Below are 21,949 nucleotides of genomic sequence, written 5' to 3'. Positions count from 1 at the left end.
AAAAACATATAGAAATCTCGATACTGTCAGCAAAATAAATTTCGTTAATAAAAGCTACTGCAAAATACGTATTCTTCCAGTAAAATCTATGAATATCTAAGTAATATCTAAGAAGGATATGGGTATTGAAAATAAATGTAGAACAATGTATGATTTGATAAAGGTTATAAAATATTATTGTAAATATGATTATAAAATAAACCAAAATATGTTTATATTTTATGTGAAAAATGAAATAAGATAAATGAATATTTAGTGCTATTATGATCCCAGTATCCAATAATCCCTTACGAGTATTATTCAGTATTCACAGTATCGGCTTAATTCTTTTATAATGATGATTTATTATAAATGCAATTAATAGAATTATGAAAATGTTAGCTGCTAAGTGCCAAACAAAAATAGTTGTTATTAGCATCAAGTGGTCATGGTTGGAACCATCCCATGCAATTCCTGCAAACCTGGGAATGTAGAGAACGAAACCGATTTGGATAAACCAAGTTCCTTGAAACAAAGTGAAAAACGAACGAATCATAACTGAGTGGATGCTTGGACATCTCATCTCATTCCAGATGGAAGCACTTTCAGCTAAAATTGTGTACGTGAGAAACTCATGAACGTAGATTTCAAGTGGTGTTCCTTCATGCGTGTGCCTATAGAAAATGAATGCTTCAACTAACAACGCTGTCAAAAATGTTAAATAATCGGTTTTGGGTGGGAAGTAAAATCCTTTCCAAGACAATATTTGCACCAGTGCAGATACCGCAAAGAAAAAATACATAGTCGTATGTTGAAGTTGAATGAAAGCGGATAAGGTTGGTGGATACATAGAGATGGAAGTAATTCCTCCAATGATTCCTACGACTGTAGTGAAAAACAGGTACAAAATATCCACCGGGAATATTCTGTAGAATATTCTTTTTGGTCAAGAAAATTAAACGTTTTTTTTTTAATATCCTGTAGATGTTTTTCGAGGACTCAAGGACCTCATGAACACTATTCATGTTTTAATCTCTCTCTCTCTCTCTCTCTCTCTCTCTCTCTCTCTCTCTCTCTCTCTCTCTCTCTCTCTCTCTCTCTCTCTCTCCTGGGCAGATGTACGAAACACATCTGTTGGCGCTCCCGATTCATTCGTCTTTATTATTTAATATTTGTTTAAGATACAGGCATTTTGTTGTTCACGTATGATGCATCGCTTATGAAATGCTGTGAACATACAGTTCCACAGTACTTTGGGTGGGCAAAGCGATAGATAATTCGATTCCCTCCTCGCTCTCGAGACCAAATGTTGAAAAATCTTCAAGCCAGTTCAGGTTGCTAATAATTTTCGAAGTTTTGGTCTCACATCGGTAAAGAATGAGAATTAATAGTTGTGTTTATTTTAATATTTTCCCATATTTACAATACTTTATATGATATTTTGCATCAATGATAATGATAAACATTTATTTGGTTGAGTAATTTATTATTTATTACTGTTTCACTTCTAACTGAGATTCGTCTAAAAATGCCTTTTATTGTAAGTTGATAATATCATTACAAAGTGTTCACCTAAATTATGTTTAAATTATATATTTTGCTCTTTCAGGTTAATTTCCGTATCTGATAATTTCATGTGAGCGTCTAAAATGATAAAATCAATATATTTAATCATTATGGAAATTTGTAGCCCATGATAATGACATAGTATGCCACTTTATTAATATATTAATACTGACATGCCATTTTATCTATACACACAAATCATAATTGAGTCGGAGGCTGTATCCTTAACCCTGATCTATATTGCATATGATATGTTCCAATAACTCTTCTCTGACAGGATAGAATTAATAAAATTTGGAGTTTAGGATGTACACACGAAGTTGCCAATGTGGTTAATTATTGATTGTTAATATGTGAGATTTGTTTCAATTGATCAATTGAAAATTCGCAATTCAAACAACTCTTACATATTATGAATTCCATACCGACGATTGCAATTTAGTGTCAGTATTTAAGAGATCCATTAAAATTTGTCTGTTCATTTCAATTTTGGATTCTTTTGGGAAATTCGAAACAGAAAACGTAGTAAAAAAGTTCAACAACGCATGGAATTCAATGAAACACACGTGATTTTTGACACACCGTTACATTTTTACAGAAATGCCACAACTAGGTAATGATGTCATTATTATTATTATTATTAAAACAAAATTGCCATTGTAGTGTTTATCGACTTGGCTAAAGCATTCGATACACTAATGGATGAAAACCCATTAGTGTATCGAATGCTTTAGGAAAACTAAAATGTCTTGGAATAGGTGGGTCTCTGCACAATTTACATATACAAATATGTATGTGGGCATGAAATTGATCACCTTCTCCTTTAACAATGTAGTTTCTGAAAGCAAGGATACTTGACTAGTCAGTGGGTGCTAAGGACACACAGTACTAGTATTCATGATGAATTAATGAATGTATTTGTCTCTAAATCATTTTTTTAAATATTTTACATTGCTGACTCTCCAGTTTTTACATTAATTATTAATTTCATCCATTCCTGTTTTATAACTTTTCTCGCTTTTATTTGTGTCGTGTAGTAGATACAGCAAGCTGTCTGAACGGTTCAGTTTTAGTGACAAATGGATTACTTTTATCATAGCATTTTCGTAAAGAAATTTCGAAATGATATTAGCAATTCCGCTCTGACTCGATGACATTTAATGAAATTTTACAGTTAAGATATATATTAAAGTTTTAATTTCAATCTGACTAGTGTTATTGTGACAAAATTTAGTAGAACGAAATTTGATCTCTACGGAAAATCGCTATCTGCTGAATAAAGCATTATGTGCACTTACATAAAATGTTCTGAAATGCAACAAAATAAGAGTATCACTTTTCAATGACCACTTCCATATGTTGTCTGTATCTTGAGTAACGTTAGGTATTGTTATCGAACACTGTTAAACAATAGTTTACAAGAAAATGACTTTTCGATGACTTATGAAAGAATTCAAAGAAAAATTTTCGGTGAATTGCAATTTTTCAATGAATTGCATTTTCGACGAACCATAATTTAATGAGTATTCGTTAAATTGTGGTTCGGTGAAATGTTTATTCGGCGAATTGCTTTTTCGATGAATTGTCGTTCGATGAATTGCATTCGAAAAACTGTTTCGATTAACTGTTTTTCGATGAACTTTCAGGGAATCAGTTGATACGAATATTTCTCTTGAGGTGTAATGTGTTTCACTGCGATACACCCTTGCTTTCCACCAGTAACCCTTTCATTACTAAACTATCATAGTAGATGTAACATCAGAGTATTAAAAAATTAAATACACTGTATTCTGCCTCTCTCCTTTTTAGTGACTTTAAAGATTTTTTCACATATCGTGGTTTATATATGTCAGCAGGTGTAAATTATAGATATGATTATGCTTACATATCACATTATACGTATTATTAAAAAAAGAATAGACAAAGTCTGCTTTGGGAAATATGTCTGCAATATTTATGAAAATCTTTAAAAAAAACTAATTAAGTCTCCGTAGCTTATTCAGTTTCGATAAAGCGAAGAACTTTTACATAAGCCGTAACGATCATTAACTACAGCAGAAGATTATTATTATTATTATTATTATTATTATAAATCTTAATGTGCTTGAGCATAATAATACTAAAATATAAAAGAGAAACATATTACTTACCAGGGCTTTATTAAAATAAAACAATAAAACTGAACAAGCCTATAAAGCAGGCTTTGTTTTACCAAACTTTCACAAATAAGAGAAAAATAACAATAATGCGATGCTAGTCTCCGGTTTTCGTTCACTTCTTACTGGTGCCTGACCCACATCTCAATGAAAAGCTGGTTTGTAAATTGGTCACTGCTCTCGTTTTTTATTTTTAGAACCGGGGGATGCCTGTCATTATTTCATTTGCTTAGTTTCATAACTGATATTAAGTATATGTTATTATGAGGTATTACGTCAAGAAGTAAGCTGCGTCGTTTTCATTTATTTGTATTAAACAAGGTAAACGGACACCTGTGTAGCTTGGAGGAGATCCTTATCAGAAGTTTCTTGTTTTGCGCTTGGGCCTTGATTAAAAGGAGGAAGTTACGTAATTATTGCTTAATACATTGCCGTTATCTAGGGATAATGGTTTTGTTACATCGTATTATGTGGAAATCGCGCTTTCATGATCTATCTATTATTAATATGGAATTTTTTGACATCTCACCTTTCCATATCTGTAATATTTCCTGAGGCTGAGTTCTTGGGTATTTTTAATTACGTTATCAGAGAGCTTCATATACTAACTTGTACGCGTCATCTTGACGGTTTTCTTTGCTCTTTCAGGGTGAAGGAAAACAGACGCACATTCGTTTCCTTATTATTAATTTTGCACTTTTCCTTTTAAGTGACCTATATGAAAACCTTTTGTTGCCTTTTCTTATAATGCTCTTTTTTCCTGTGTTTTTGAACTGAATTTCCTAACCTTTCCTCGATTCAGGATACTCACTCCAGTAAAATTACATTTTATTGGCTGAAATATGACTCAGGAAACTGGACTAAGAGTTATGAAATACGATGAAATACTACTTATGCTGGATTACTAATAGTTCATCGATCCTTCTTTTAATTCATTCAGTATGGCAGCACTTAAGTGTAAATATATGCATTGTGTAGTGTACATCATTTAATACACACTAGAGTCGTATGTCTCCTATCTACTATATAAATTTAGATTATCAATGACAATTTGCAAAATATGGTTTTGAATTATTATATCATTTTACCCAGTTTTAGTAGTACAAAATCTAAATATATATAACAAAACTGAATTGTGCCATCAAAGATCTTAAATTTTCTGTTGTACATATGGATAGACCGATATAATGAAACTAATATATATATATATATATATATATATATATATATAAGAAAATATTTGAGCAATAAAAGATGAGATGAATGTAACAACTCACAATACATGCAGATTTGTGTAAGTGTGTTGTTTCTAACAGTAGGAAACATTTTAAAACTGTATTTGAAGATAGAAAATTCCGAAAATGTGCTTCGGAATTTCTTAACTGTTTATTAATTTTGTTAACTGCAGCCCGAATCCTTACTGAACCCAAGTTGAAAAAATTACACTATAAGAAAGGGAAGAAAACAGAACTTCAATGCAAGCCGTATGCAAGGGTTCTAAGTAATCTATCGAATGTTTGAGAAGAAATTCGAATGCTATATAGGGTGTCAAAGGAGATAAGATGAATGAGCTTATAATTACCACAGTTGCATTTAAATGCAGTTAGTTAGTTAGCAGTAATAGAAGGTCATTTGGCCTAAAACTTATAAAATACATCAGGGGGAAAAGGATGCTGCCTTTAATTATTTCTCTCTCTCTCTCTCTCTCTCTCTCTCTCTCTCTCTCTCTCTCTCTCTCTCTCTCTCTTTGTGCCCTCAGTTGCCATTGACGATGTCATTCGACAGGAAAGTTCTGAGCTTGAATCCCCTCTATGATGAAAAAGACCGTTATATGGTTTTTTGGTTTTCACTGAAGGTGAGTCAGGCTATTTCCACGTAAAGTTGAGTTTTTCTTTCTACAAAACAGGGAACCAGTCAGAAGAACACACGCAGTTAACAGACACAACTTGCTGTCCTCATAGTTTCAGTTGCTTTTTTATATGGTTCCCATCCACGAAAGGTTATTTGTGAACGTATTGTATATTTGTACCGTGGATGGCTAAAGAGTTCTTTTCTTTTTTCTTTTTTATCAATTTTATATATTTTTTGTATTTTTAATTATTGATTACATAGGTTTTATATTAGAATTACTGCTTAGGCAGTAATTCTAATGTAAAACCTATTATAATTTTTTTTAATTTATTATAATCATTGGAAAAGTCAGTTAATGTAATCTGACTTTTCCAATGAAAAGTCAGTTACATTAACTGAAAACTAGACTGTTCGATTATATACGAATGCAAATGTTCAATATGACATTTGCATTCGTGATCATCACAGTTCTTAAGAGTGAAAAAAGTTCATAGAACCATTCTCATTATAAGAAAAAAGTTCAGAAAAAAAGTTGGAAAAAGTTCAGAGGTGATTGACTAAGGTGGTTTCTGGTCTCTGGAATGTAGAGTATGAAGACAGATTGACAAAATGCAATTTGCAGAAATTGGTGGATAGAAGGAGGAGGAGGGATATGATTCAGACATATAAGCTGTTAAGAGGTTATTACCAGATTAATGTCGGGGAGGTTTTTCATGGAATGGGTGAGGATAGCAGGACAACAAGAGGTCATTCCTGGGAGCTGTATAAGGAGGGTGTGAGCAAGGTAGTGAGGAGCAGGTTTTTTGCATGGAGAGGGGTGAGTGATTGGAATGCTTTGCCCGAGAGTGTGGTGTGTGCAGAGACAGTTGAATATATTTAAGGCACAGTATGATAAACTGTGTGTATAACAGTGGACCACCCACGATGAATCTTTGACTACATGGAGGTTTTTATAATAATAATAATAATAATAATAATAATAATAATAAGAGGAAAAATATAAATCGATGCTATTGCTGTGTAGCTCTACAACCGTTTTCGTTAAATTATTGTTTATCGCAATGCATGAGGTCATTTTCTTAAATTCGCTTTAATTATTTTAATTTTAGCACACTGAAAATTTTAATTTTAAAAATTAAGAAAGAATGTGTTTTTTTTTACCGAAGTAATGATTTTTTATGGAGAATCGAAATACAGTCATCCCTAACGTCCGCTCTAAGATACGTCCGTGATCCTATAAGGGAATAAATAAATTTTCGACCAAGACGCAAGCAAGCCTAAAGTAAAAAGGTTTCCATTTAGCAACAATGCATCATGTGCAGTGGCAACAGCGCATTCAGCGGCAACTCCCCTCGACAGTCAGCACGTGTCTTCAACAGTTCCTCTGTTGATTTTGTGTTTGAGAAATACGTTATCTGTGTATTCATCATTAAATATTTCGCGATATTTTGTGCAACATGTTCCCTACACGTCTAATCAAAAAACCTAGTGAAGAATCACAGAAAAAGAGGCGACCAATTGATCTTGAAACGAAGTTTCAAGTTATAAAGCAGCATGAAGCTGGTAAGCCCGTCAATGTGACCTCCCGCACATAACTTTGGATGGTCTCATTCTACAGTGACGATCATTTTGAATAAAATCGTACAAGCTCTGAAAATTTGCTTCCAGCAAATCGACGATAGTGGCGAAGCAACGACAAGGTCCTATTGGTGATATGGAAAATTTACTTGCATCATCAATAGAGGACCTGAACCAAAAGCGCATAACCCTTAGCATTATGACCATAACCGCTAAGGCACTAAGTCTCTTGAACATGCTGAAGGAGAAAGCAGAACCCGATTATGACTACGAATTCAACGCTTCTTTCGGTTGGTTCATGAGATTAGAGCAGCGTTTTGCGCTGCATAATGTGAAAATGTATGGTGAATCTGCAAGTGCCGATGAGAAGGCTGCCAAGGAGTTTGTGGAGAAATTGGATAAAATTATTACGGAGGAAAATTATTTGCCACAGCAAATATTTAATATGGAGGAGACCTCCTTGTTTTTTTTTTTTTTTTTTTTTTTTGGGGGGGGGGATGCCCTAGCGGACAATTCATCCACAAAATGCTAAAATCTATGCCTGGTCTCAATGATCTTAATGGCCCTATTACGATTCTGTTACGGGTAACGTAGTTGGATATAAAATGAAACCATTTATGATATGGCATAGTCAGAATCCACGAGCCTTCAAAAAGCATTAGGAAGCATACTCTTCCAGTTTATTATCGGAGCAATAAGAATTTGTGGATGACTCTAAAATTGTTTGGGGATGCCTTAATCAACTGTTATGCGAGTGGAATGGAAAGCTGTTGTGTGAAAGAAAATGTAGAATTTAAAGTTTTATTAATTCTAGATAATGCTCCAGTTCATCCACCTTACATCGGTGATGTTTACCCCAAGATCGAGATCATGTTTCTTTCTCCAAACACTACTTCATTGATCCAATCGATAGATCAGGGAATTCTTGCAACGTTTAAGGTTTATTATCGACGAAGAACTTTATCACAAGCCATTTCTACCACTGAAGGTAATGATCAGACTCTCATGCAATTCCGGAAAGAATTCAATATTTATCAAGATATTAAAAATATTGCTGGGGCTTGGGAGAGTTTTTTAATGTCTTTAAAATGACATTAAAAAGGTTTGTGTACGATTTTGAAAGTTTTTGTTTTATTAAGACCTTTGTAAATTGAGTGAAGAAATGGTGGGCCTAGCGAACAATCTGAATCACGAAGTGAATGATGACAACATAATTCAACTCATAGAAAATGTCCCTGAAGTGTTGACCACGAAGAATTGGTCACTCTTCGTCAATGAATCCCAATGTTGAACGCTACTTATTAGTAGAAAAGCAAGTACATGATGTGCTTGCTTGCTATAATCAAATTTATGATGAAAAGAAGAAGAGGAATAAACAAAGCACCTCAGACATTTTCATCAAAAAACAAAAGTTACACCAGAAGAACCGAAGCTTGGTCCTTCACATGGGGAAGGTAATGAAGATGTGATTGTAGAGGAATTGGGTCTATTATTTTCCTGTTTTATAGTGACAGTAATGCACAGTGCAGTTTTATAAGGTTTAAAAATTAAAATGACAGTATATTTATTACGGTTAAGTTTCTAACCACTAAAACTCAGTTGATTTAATGTATCGACTTACGTCCGATTCGACTTACGTCCTGCCGGATAGAAAGGAATTCCGACGTAAGTCGAGGGATGACTGTATTTAAAATATAAAATATTTTCATATCGATCTTAATTTAAAGATATATTTCAAATTACTTTACAGAAGTAAAAAGTACTGGATGCCAAGAAAAGTAATTAAAGTCTTTGAATGAATTCGTGTCAACTTTAAATTCAACAGACCATTTTTTTTTTTTTTTTGCTAGATGGGCGAAGCAAGAATGCTTTTCATATTCCCCATTATCTGTATAAAAAAATGTATGGAATGGTAATATAGGACTATTAGCTCTGATCATGGCAGTAGGGTAACAGCAATAGCCGAGCCTCAGTTAAAACTTCATTGCCATCCATTACCCTCCCTGGGTACCCATTTCAGTAGCCTCGTACGACATCCATGGGCTGCAGTGGGATTAATAAGTAAAGCCACCTCTAAAAATTAAGACGATCCCTCGGACCACTCCCTACGAGTGGACGAAAGACCGTCCAATTCAGCGTTGGTTCCACTCAGTGACGGACTCCCCCACCACTGAGCAGAACCGCTCATATTCCAGGGAAAAGCATTCACCGACAAGGCCCCTCACGGGCCACGCCCTCCCCAGAGACTCAAAATTCTCTCCCAGGGGAATCCTCCCCTTCACCGGGAGCAAATTCCGGAAGAAACCTGAGAGAGCGAAACTCTCGAAAACTCTGCGTCCATTTTAGTCGCCTCTTACGACATGCATGGGTTTCAGTGAGGCTATTCTTAGCCCGGCCTCCACACAGGGAATTCAACAGACCAATTTATTAGTGTCTTTTCTTATGTTATAAGTAAATAGAAATTACTGTGGTGTATAATTTCTGTAATTTAAAAACTAGAAACAAAGGAGATTATAATACTCGGTTTTATTTCAAGACAGAAAAAACAAGTTAATTGTATTGTTTATATATATATAATAGATGACATAATTAAATGATGCTATACTTAGACATCCCCCTTCCCTTATTCATAAGTAGTATGTGAATACTATTTATTTTGCTTGAAGATATTCGGAATACCATATAAGAATCTCTAAAATTTAAGCACAGAATTTGTAAGTCAATGATCACGTTTTTACTCATTAAATTGTTCTTTAGGTGATTTCCGAATAGCCTTGAAAAGCCCTCGCTGAACAGACGGAATAAATTTCATTTTTAACGTCACTGCGAATGGAATTGCCATAGAATCAAATATTATGAAGCGAGAACTCATTTGTATTGATTTCAGAAATAAATAAGAATTGCAAAATATTTATAATATGATTTTATTATATTTCTAATAAAGAAACATTTACTTTTAGTCCATTTATTATAATATGTGCTTAAATATTTTATATAATTATTACAACTGCAATTAATATGATTAGGATAACATTAGATTCATGTGTCAGGTAAAAATACTTGTAGTTATCAACGTGAGTTTGTAGTTTGTAAACATACCATGCAATCCCTGAAAAATTGGGAACGTTGAAAATGAAAGCGATTTTATAAATGTGTGTGTGTGTGTGTGTGTGCGTGTGCGCGCTCGCACACCTGTAGAAAACGAATGCTTCAACTAACAGCGCTATGAGAAAGTCTTGGGTGGAAAATCTATTTCAAGACATTATTTGAACAAGTGCAAGTGCTGTGAAGAAATAATATATGGTCGTATGTTGAAGTTGAACGACAATGGATGATGAACAGAGAAAGACTGGACGTAATTTGCGAATAATGAGTTTAAGTTTTCTAACTTAGGTGTTTTTACCAACTGAAAGTGAATTTTTTAAGGAGATGGCAGTATTTTTTCACCTCGAAATTTTTGTTTCACTACGCAAAATATACAAACACTGACCGAAGAACTTAATGGTTATGTATTACACGTCACCAGCCATTAATGGCCCAAATATAAGAACGTTATGTATGGGCCATTTTTATATTAAGCACAAAACAGATTTTTTTTTATATTTTATTACTTCAAAACAATATACGCGTACTGCAAACTAGCGTCATTGCGCTCTTTATGAAGCAGCTGGCAACTAGGGCATAACCTCATTAGCCAGCTGGAACATTGTCAGCTTTAATGTTGCAAATTCTACGCTGTGTAGTTGCAGCTGGCAACCAGATAATATACACTATAAGTCTCTCTAAAATTATGATATTATTAACATTGTTATTATTGTCAACGTTTTACTTTTCCTAACAATATTCAGATTAGTTTTACATAATTGAATAGGAAATATATAACTAAATATAAAAAAAAGACATTCAAATATTTCTGAATTATTTTGAGGAAATTTTATTCTGAGGAAATATTCCCAATACTTTTTAAAAGAGATATTAAAAGTCGATTATCATGCTGAAAAAAATAGGTGTTTAAAATCTGAGAATAAAAAAATAAAATAATTAATTAGCATGAAACTTGGGTTTCCTTTTTTTTCTTCTTAGATTTAATCCAGGAAAAGAACAAAAAAAAAGAAACTCCAGTTGTTGCTTTCTGATTTGGAGATTATATAGCTAGTCGTTTCTTTCGTTATGAGAATTCTCTTTTTAAGTGCCGAATGGAGCAGAAACCTAACAGTATTTGTAGAGGAAGCACTCTCAAGGAAATACTGTCATTTGCAATCACATGTTTTTTTTGTTTTGTTTTTTAACTTGTTTTTGATAAACAGAAACACAATTTTGTGTATTATCGAATATCGAATAAAAAAAAATTTTTTTTTTTTTTGGTTTCTTGTACGGTCTCATCGAGTTGTGGTCACTTTGATAATCAGCTGCTATGTTCTGTTCCATCTGATATCACCCACATATCGAATTGCCAAATTTGACGTGTGCAAATCGCCTTTAGCTGTGGATTAATTTCAAATTACAGAAATTTTCCTGTCTATGATATTGGCAAAGCATTGTATTTCAAAATATAATTATTAGATCAATGACCAATATGAGAAAATTCTACGATTCCTTTCTGCAATTTGAGGATCGAATTAAGATTTTTCTGCCTCAGTTTAATAGGATTTTTATTGAAAAAAGTTGTTTTTCTTATGTTAGCAAACATCTTTTAGACAAAATTTCAATTACCAACAGACAACCTTTTTTTTCCACTTCCTCCTTGCCATGAATAAATCAAAAATATTCAAAGTAGAATAAAAAAATAATAATAAATGTTATCATTTTTAGAAAGAGAGGCCCCATAAATTTCTCTATGCGAATATCCATATTTACGTAAAACAAACAAACAAGAAAACTGCTATCCCTTTCAGAGACCTAGAATTATATAGTTGTCAAAATTTTTAAACAGTTGAGTAGTGCTAATCACTCTATCTTAAAATAAAATATACACTCTAAGTTAATATGAGTGAAGTGAAACCTAACCTACCTAGCTACTTGCACATCAGAAATTATAATATTAATAATGAACATCTTGTATAAGGACAATTCGAACATTATACTAAGAAGGATACAGAATGCACGTGAAAAGAGGTAGGTCGATGAACGCAGACATACATTAAAACACATGTTGCAGATATATTACAAACAGATTTTCAAAATATGTGTCATAGTTCGATTTCACCGCCAACTTATTACAATGCTCTCTCTCTCTCTCTCTCTCTGGCTCTTCGGCGATGTTTTTTATATAGACCACTTTCGATGGTCAATGTCTGTTCTATTCTTAGAAAAGAGATTCTTTATTAAGAGCGAATAGATGTGTTGTATATTCCCGATCACCAAATGCAGTTTTAAGTTCTTTATTTTTAATATCAAATACGTTAGGGAAAGACAGAAGTGAATAATTAATCTAGCAGATTTTATACACTTAAACAGAAACCTTTTAATCGAAGCATATTCCGTATACATAAAACACATTTGGTGAAATTTCACAAGAATTAAAAAATCGGAACTATATTCACATACATCTCTAACTTAACTATGATCCTTACTTCATCTAATGAAATAAACATATACAAGAAAATCCCAAGTATACGAGTATCCATTATTACCATAATTCGTACATGATGCTTACGTTGCTTTACGTTTTAACGTAAACTATATGCCAAATACGATGGTCTAGGGGGGTTTTTAAACAAATTTTCCAACTGTGCCTTACATATAATGCCAAACGATCAACTTGGGAGGAAAAAAAGAAAAGAAAAAAAAAGCAAATTGTAAAGTTTTGCTTTTGATTCCATTTTGAACCCTGTAAATTTTAATAAAACTGAAAATGGAACATAACTCTCTCTAATATTACATACTAATTAAACGATATATCTTGTTAAAACTTGAGCTAAAATTAAGAGCACATTAAAAACATTTCAGAACTATCTCCTTGATGTATTATGCTTTAATCCGGCGCCATCTTATTACTTTGCTATTTGAGCTGTTTTTTGAAAGCTTATAGAAATAAAGGCGTCGGCAAAATCCGAAAAAGGATATTAAAAGTAAATGAATAGTATTTTATTTGCACGTATTATGGAAAGTAAATCAAATTACTTCTCGCTTTTCAACTTAAAATTCATCCACAAGTAAAAATGGTTTATTGAACACATTCTAATTTCAAACAAATATTTTTTAATATCAGACCCACACACGAATGTCACAAGATCTATAGCAGATTACTCCTGTATGTGGGCAAGACAATAACTATAAAGAAGGAATCTATTCACATTTTGTCGAAGAACAGAAGAAGATGGAATGAAAGAGAGTGCACTGAAATGGTTCTGTGAATTTCAAGGTGAACTGTAAAAAAGTATGTCTGTTAGCAGTGGAGTATCATTCTAATGATTTTGGAGAAAGAGAAGGAATAATAGTTGCCAACTTAAGATAACACTGTCTATGAAGAAACTACAGACCACTTTTATTACTTTTCATGGGCAGTTTTTACTACGTTTATTATCACAAGCAATCATGCATAAAATTTTCCTAATTTATAGATAAATATGATAATTATTAGGGTGCAAAGTCCAACTCTACCTCCCCGTGGTGCACCCTGGGGTGTTGGAAATCCTAACCATTATCGGACCTGGACCCAACACCACTAATAGAGCTCTGGCGAACACGTCAGAACCCGGGTCAGGATAAGTGCATATGCGACCACAGCAAAGATGCCACTACTCAAACAACAGAAATGTCCCCGAGTTCTGCGTGGTCTACACCCAACTTTCTACAGCGGCGGTAAGGCACCGAGTGAGGCCAGGGGTGCCTAAAAATCTCGCAGATGAAAACAGACCGCCTCTTAAATCTATGAAAATGGCAATCGGTACCCTCAATACTCGAACATTGGCAAGAGACTAGAGAATAGCTTTATTAATTAAAGAACTAACCAATATCAACTTGGATATCCTGCTAGTGAATGAAACAAAAAGATTGAAAGAACTGACAGCAAGATGGTGCGATGGCTCACAGGTACTTCTCGGAGCATCCTCAAACAATGGCAAACGAGGTGGAGTGGGCTTCATTGTTAAATCTAAGCTCACCAAGTCGATCCTTTCTTGTAACATCATATCTGAAAGAATAGATGTACTCGTAATTAGAATAGAGAACAATATAACAATAAAATTATTACCCTGCTATGCTCCAACATCTGTAGCTGATAATCAAGAAATATAAATTTTTACATGAATCTTGAACAGGCATTAAATTACAAGTCAACATATACATTCGTTGGTGGTGACTTTAATGCCAAAATAGGATGTGGAAAATAAAATGAAAAGTTTATAGGACCACATGGCGTGGGAAAGAGAGATAGAAGAGGAGCGTGATTAGCTGACTTTGCTGCAGCTGAACAATTCTTTATCATGAACACTTTTTTCAACAAACACCCAAGAAGAAGATGGACTTAGCAATCACCGAATGGAGACACAAAAATTTGAAAATTGACTACATTTTAACAGACTGTGAAAGTTTGGTACAATAGGCGAAACATACTTCAACGTAGATTCTGACTTCAGACTCCTCAGAGCCATTATAAGAATAGACCACAAAAAAAGAACAACATATCAGGGCAACATCAAACCACAAAAGACAACCCAAACAAATAGACCACCACAAGCTCAGCAAGTACATGGAGGATACCGAATGGACTATTAAGAACTGTTATATAAATGATGACTATATTGACTTTATTAATAAATTCAATGAGTGCAAGAAAAATCAGAAATTCATGTGAAATAAAAGAAAAGAGAACGACTCTCCTCTCACTTTAAACTATAGAACTACTGAGAAAGAGAAAAGAACTGAAGAAATCTGAAGAAACATTTTTAGAATACAAAATTATTTGTAATTTATCAAGGAAAAGAATTCCAGAAGACCACAAAGCTTTCAGAATTCAAAAACTAAGAGCATCAGTGCAGGCAAACACCAGCTTGAAAAAATATAGAATGACTTAAATTTTAAACAGTCAATTCCATCTATTTTACAGGATCAAAATGGAGAAAACCATACTAATAAAAAAGGATAGAAGAACTTGTGCAGAATTTTTATAATGATCTCTATGCAACTGAGTGTCAGGTTTCAGAATCTATCATTCCAAAAACAAGCAATATACCAGATGTACTTCCAGAAGAAATAAAACATGCCCTTAAGAAAATGAGTCAAGGAAAAGCCTCAGGACTTTATCATATTAAGGCTGAAGAAATCCAACAAGGTTGACCAATTATTTTCAAAGCGTTGGCTGCCAAATTCATGGTACTTCCAAGAAAGAAAGATTCCACAGTAATGGAAGACCTAAGAAACCATACTTCTATTCAAAAAAGGGAACAAGAAAGACATAAAAAACTATCATCCAATCTGTCTACTCTCTCACATATATAAAATCATGAACAGAGTACTACTGAGCAGAATCCAAAACAGTCTCGAAGACAACTCCAGTAGAGAGCAGGCAGGATTCAAAAGAGGCTTCTCTACAATAGATCATATCCAGGTCATTTCACAATTAATCGAAAAATGCAGAGAATACCAAGTCCCTTTATGTTTCCTCTTTCTTGATTTTAAAAAAGCAATACAGTCATCGATGCCTTACTGGAAATAAATGTGGACTCTGCTTACATCCATATGATAAAAGAAATTAACAAAAATCAGACCACACAAATAACCCCATTTGATCAAGCTATAAATATAGATATAAAGAGAGGGTCCGTCAAGGCGATGTGATCTCCCCAAATCTATTTAGCAGCACTTTAGAGTACATTCTGAAAAAAATAGACCTAAACGGAGGAATAAGCATAGATGGTGAAACACTACAAATCCTTATGTTTTCCGATGATCTAGTACTGATATCCCACAACTCAAAAGACCTAGAAGAAATGGATGAAACATATACACAAACAGCAGTAGGATAGGCTTAGAAATGAACATAGAAAAAACAAACTGGATCCAAAGCATCTACACAAGTGACTGTCACCTATGTATTGATGACATCCCTATAGAACAAGTTGACTCCTACAATTACTTAGGACAAACAATAAAATTGAATAATGATTTATCTGAAGAACTAGTAAAAAGAAAGAAAGCTGCATGGCTATCATTCAACAGACTAAAAGAAACACTTACTGATCCAAATCTTGACATCTCTGCGAAGGCAAAACTATTTAATAGTGACATTCTTCCATCATTCACATAAGGATCAGAAACATGGAACACGACAAGAAAAGAAGAAGAGACTCTCCGAATAACTCAGCAGCAAAATGGAACATGTTAGAAACACGGAACTAAGAAAGAGATCAGACATAAAAGATGTGGTAACTTCAGTATATGAAAGCAAGATGAGATGGGCAGGTCACATAGCTAGACTCAGGGATAACAGAGACATATGGAATACTCAACTGGCAACCAAGAATAAATAGAAAACCAGGAAGACCACCTACAAGATGGGAAGATCCACTAGTGAAATCTATGGGTATAACATGGAAGAGAGAGGGGGGCTCAAGATCGAGATGGTTGGAGGCATCTTTGTGACCTGCACTCATGGCGAAATCCTGAGTGAAACACAGGTCCATCAAGGTAATCAAGGTAATGATGATTATTACAAAATTTCTGATTTTACTTATAAAATCTCGTATCTGAGCGCACATGAACAAGTTATTAGATAAGCCGGTTTAAAATATTTTAGTAGTTCCCAATCACTTATACACTATCTGTAGTCTATTATATACTAGCCACTTGATTATCTATCTTCGTTGAGAAGCTAACTCACAACTGGTTTCTCCTAGTTAAAATAAAAAAGTAATATTAAAGAATAAAAATCCGTTCTTCATCTACCATTAATTCTATACGTTTCTATATGCCTGCATGTGGTTTTGGCAGAATTCATAAGCAAGTGAGATACTATCGAAACTTTGAATGGTTCAAAAACAGAAATATCCTCAATAATGGAAGAAGCATGATGAGTCGCTTGTGTTTTCGTGCGCGGTGAATGGGAAGAGTAAGCACTTAAAATGACCACAACACAGAATCCTTAAACGATTCCAGTAAATTGTTAGCTATTGCAGTGTAAACCTTGCATTTATTATAATGAATATTCACTATTCGCGCTATAAGAGGGAATGAATGAATGAATGAATTGAACATTAAATTCGATTTTTTTTTTTTACAATTTCATCTTATTAATACAAAACTCGAAGCAGTGGAAAAACATTACAAAAAACAAAAAAAAATCAATCTTCGGTATGGAAATCTTTTATATTATTGCAGGAAGCTGTAAGAACTGGTCGAATTAAGATTTGAACTGCATTTCTCTCTCTCTCTCTCTCTCTCTCTCAAAGAAATTTGTGTTACTCCCAAATGCTTCCCCCTCTTTCCATTTTAGCGACTTATACATCTCTTAGGCTTTCGAATTGGCTATTTTCGATTTCATTATCCAACTTCTTTATTATCAGGAAAAATGTTGAGGAAGAACTCCAATTGTGGATTGTTGGATTTCCCGAAAAAAATAACAGCCACAAGTTATGTTATATTTCTCAATTGCTTGCATTCGCTGATAATTAGTTCTTCTTTTTGGCCAAGACCGTTTTCTCATCTCTAGATTGTACTCTTAAAAAGTCTTTAGAAGGATTCCAGTTGGCATTCTTGATCGATTTGATTTTCAGACCTTCCAAAGAAATGAATTTATATTCTACTAACTGTTCTCTCTTGGATATCACAGTAAATTTAGCACTCATGTAGCATTCTCATAATTATATGTATATCAAACATTCGACAATTAAGAAAGTTTTATGTATTTGATTAATTTTTTCTAAATATTCTGAACTTAAATGCAGATATTTTCACATAAATTCTCTGGAGAGTATCATATTCATAGTCATATACACAATATTCTTTTAGTGCTGCATTTTGTTTTTAGAAATACCTGATTAATGAAAAACTTACTTTTTTGAATACTCCAATAAATAAGGTCCTAATATGTAGCACTCGTTTAGTTCATATGAAAACTGCAATTCAGTTGTCTGATCTTATTGTATGGCAACTTTCTAGTAAAATATTACCTAACTCCATTCTATTTTTCTTTACTATTGTATCTAATGCACTATTATGGACAGAGTTCTGTTATAAAACTCTACCGAGAAACAAAACTAAAATGTCTAAGTCTTTGAAGTTCTATGTTTTCCATTTCTAAAGTATATAATTTACACTTTTGATTAATTATAATTTTTTACATGGCGGTTTCTTCATTTCTCACACAGATGGCAATCTAGATGATCTTGGAGAGATTGAAGGACTAAACGTATGGGACCACCTTCACGATGGACTTCCGTCTTCAAGAAGAGAATTCTTGCACATTGTCGATCCAGTGATCGGAATGTCGGCCTTTAAGCAACGGAATTACAAGGTGTTTTATGGCACCCAACCTACCTATTGAAGAAACTTTTACTGTGGACCTACTGGACATAATGTGACATTTCCTGACCCTTGTTATTCTTACATCCTAGGGACGAAACTGGGTGTGGAGGAACGGATCCTCGGTAGGGGAAGTACTACAACGTAGGAATCGAACCTTTCCTCGTGCTAATAGTAAATAACATGAGAAAGCTGAAATCAAATGCAGTGAGGTAACAGAATGCAATCTGACAAGCTGCACACCAGAAATAGCTCCTTGTCTGTTTGACATCAATGAAGACCCTTGTGAGGCTCACAACTTAGCAGACTAGCATCCTGGGGTAAGTGGACACATATCCTTTTTTATAATATTCGTATTTTTATTGTATAAACTAGATGGACACCATCATTAGGAAGAAGTATACGTAGTTATGTAACACGCTAGTCATGGAGAAGTAACAAGGTAATCAAAAACCGCAATATCATTCGACGATTAATCAAATTAAAATTCCAGAGAATACTACAAGCATAAGACGCTGTCGTCTGTAATCATTCCAAATTACTTTGTTTTGGACAGACCGAATAGTAATCAACTTATGATAATGATTATAATTGCAGGAGCGATTCCATGGAGTCAGCAGACTCATTGTGGGAGATCAAATCTGCACAGTATCCATCGTACCCATCCTTGAAATCATTCAGCGACAAAGCATTCATAACTAACTCTGACAGACCAATTCCATTCCACGCTCTTGCTAACCAAATTTCTACTTACCAAATTTAATCCTATAAAACCTTTAAGTAACTGAAATGTTTCTATCCTATCCCCCTTTTTTCACCCATCGACCAACTTTTGCAATTCACGAACCCTCAACCTATCCTCGTAGGAAGCACTCTATAGACCACTAAGTATGTTGGTCAGTCACCTCTAAATCTTCTCCATCACTTTCTCATCCCCAAGAAACTCAGGTGACCAGACCTGAATAGATTAATCCAGATATGGTCGTATTAAGGCTTTATAAAGAGGAATAATAACTTCCTTATCTCCCTTATCTCTGTTAATGTGTCTTTCAACCACCAAGTAATCCTGGGAGCTACCCTGGCTATCTTAGCAATGCCATCTAAACTTCAACTCTATTATTTTAAAATTTCAAATCTCTATTTCAAATCATTAAACGCTGTATAATTCCGAAGCACTTTTTTTATCTGTAAGAAGTTATGGTGCAAAAACTATTGGCAAACCAGCATTAGCTTACGAAGAAAATGCTGAATCATTGATATTTTTCATATATATATATATTAAAAAAAGTATACAATATGAATTTCAAACCTAATGTCATGAATTTCAAACCTAATGGCATTGCCTTGTGTTAAGCAAAAAATCAAGGAGTTGAAATGAATCTATCGATGAGTCTTTCTTGAACAGCTGAAAGTTGCTGGATGAGACAGAGAGAAAGAGGCTCTTCCAATGAGTAAAGGTATATGAAATGAAAACAAAGTTGTATCGGTAGGTTTTTAGGCGGGCAGTAAATGACGTGGACTAGCAACTTCTCGTGTTCTAACAGTTTTAGAAGAAACTGAAGGAATGACACTGGAATTTTATAAAGCATTTGTTGCGCTATCTGATATGTGTGAACAGTATTCTAAAGGTGGACGAATTCGGTATTTACACAGTATCAGTACTTACAGAATCAAGAAGCAGTGTACTGAGAGAAAAAAACTGTTTTTCTCTCAAGTCACTGCGTTTTCCCTTCTAGTTTTTGGAGGCTGAAGAAGTGATTGGTGAGATGTGTTTTTGCCAGGAAAAGCAAAGGTAAAGTTCAACCTAAGAAGAGAAATCTGATAGATTTTAGAGATTTGGATGTTATGATTTGAAGGATCAAACGATTGTGCACTAGGTTTGTCAAATGGAGAAGAGAATCAAAGTAAAAATTCTCACTTCCGATTCAGTGAAGATTAATGCAACCATCATTAGCTTTCCTTTTGTTGTGAATGTGATGTGATGTGCACAACTACTTTATTTATTGCTTTATTTTCATTTTTGTTGTGTAAGCTTTTTTCTTTTACTATTAGAGCATATACCTAATATGCCATTCTATTTCACTGGATAACATATAATTTGCCTCTGAATTGAAAATAGCGATTCTTTACTAACTTCACGAAAATTACAATAAATCTATCTATTTTGCTCTTGTTTAGGAGAGCCCTAGTCCGCAATGCGGACGAAGTCTACATTACGTACACAGGTATCATTTAACAACGCTGTATTTCAATCTTTTCATTGCAACATATTGCGTCATATTGAACAACCAGTCATACACAACATACCACACGCAGAAGGTATTGCATCATTGGCTGATGCAATGCAGTTCAGTCATGACATCGCTGTCGTAAGATGATACGATTTAATATAAAGTGAAGTTTCATAAGGTGAGCAAGTGTTGATGCAACTTCCTGGGCTACTCTTGCCATTTACTCCTGCGTCATAATTACTACACAAGTGATCCTGCACAAGTGATTCCTCGTACTTGTGTTAATAGTGCAAATAACTTTTGTTACATTTTCTGGGGAGTGACATTAGCAAGCCAGAAAAAGGCCATCACTCCGTTAGTGAAAAAGGTGTATCAGCTTTATTTCGGATGTACGATCTGGAACCAGGACAAGATCTAGGCCCTACACATATGCGGCGGTACGTGTGCTAGAATTCGAAGTGACTGAATGGCGGTAAAGGTGTCAATGCCGTTTACTGTTCCTATGGTCCAAGCAATCATGCAAATAACTGCTACGTCTGCATGGTACCACCTGTTTCGGGAGGCATCACGAGGGAAAAAAGTAGACAATAGAGTATCCGAATGTACCATCTGCTCTCCGACCAGTTCTGCTAGGCAAAGCAGTTCCGAAAAAATTACCAAACCTGCGAAAGAATTTTCCATCAATTCAGAAGACAATGAGAATGGAGGCGAACCTATGTCGGGTTCTCTTGCGTCTTCGCTATCAAATGATGATCCATATGTCGGCTATCGTATGTCATCTGCGCCTTTCATTCTCACACAAGAAGAACTGCACGATCTTGTTCGCGATCTGGATCTGTCCAAAGCCAACAGGGATTTACTGGGATCAGGACTTCTATAAATCTTCTCAAGGAAAATGTGCGAGTGACTTCGTTTCGCACTCGTCCTGAGCAGTTTGCACCTTACTTCCGAAAGGAGGGTGACCTTGTGTTTTCTTCTAAGATTTGGATGGTTAGATGAATGCCCTTCGAATCAAACATGACCAGCACGAATGGTGACTATTCATAGACTCGTCGAAATTGAGTTTCCAGGCGATGTTGCTGCACAATGGAAATCGGCTTCCAGTCGGACAGGCTGTCTGCATGA

Source organism: Typopeltis vanoorti, chromosome 23, assembly GCF_054136105.1.
Source record: "Typopeltis vanoorti isolate ZY-2024b chromosome 23, IOZ_Tvanoo_1.0, whole genome shotgun sequence".
NCBI classification, from domain to species: Eukaryota; Metazoa; Arthropoda; class Arachnida; order Uropygi; family Thelyphonidae; genus Typopeltis; species Typopeltis vanoorti.
This window is presented reverse-complemented; position numbering follows the sequence as displayed.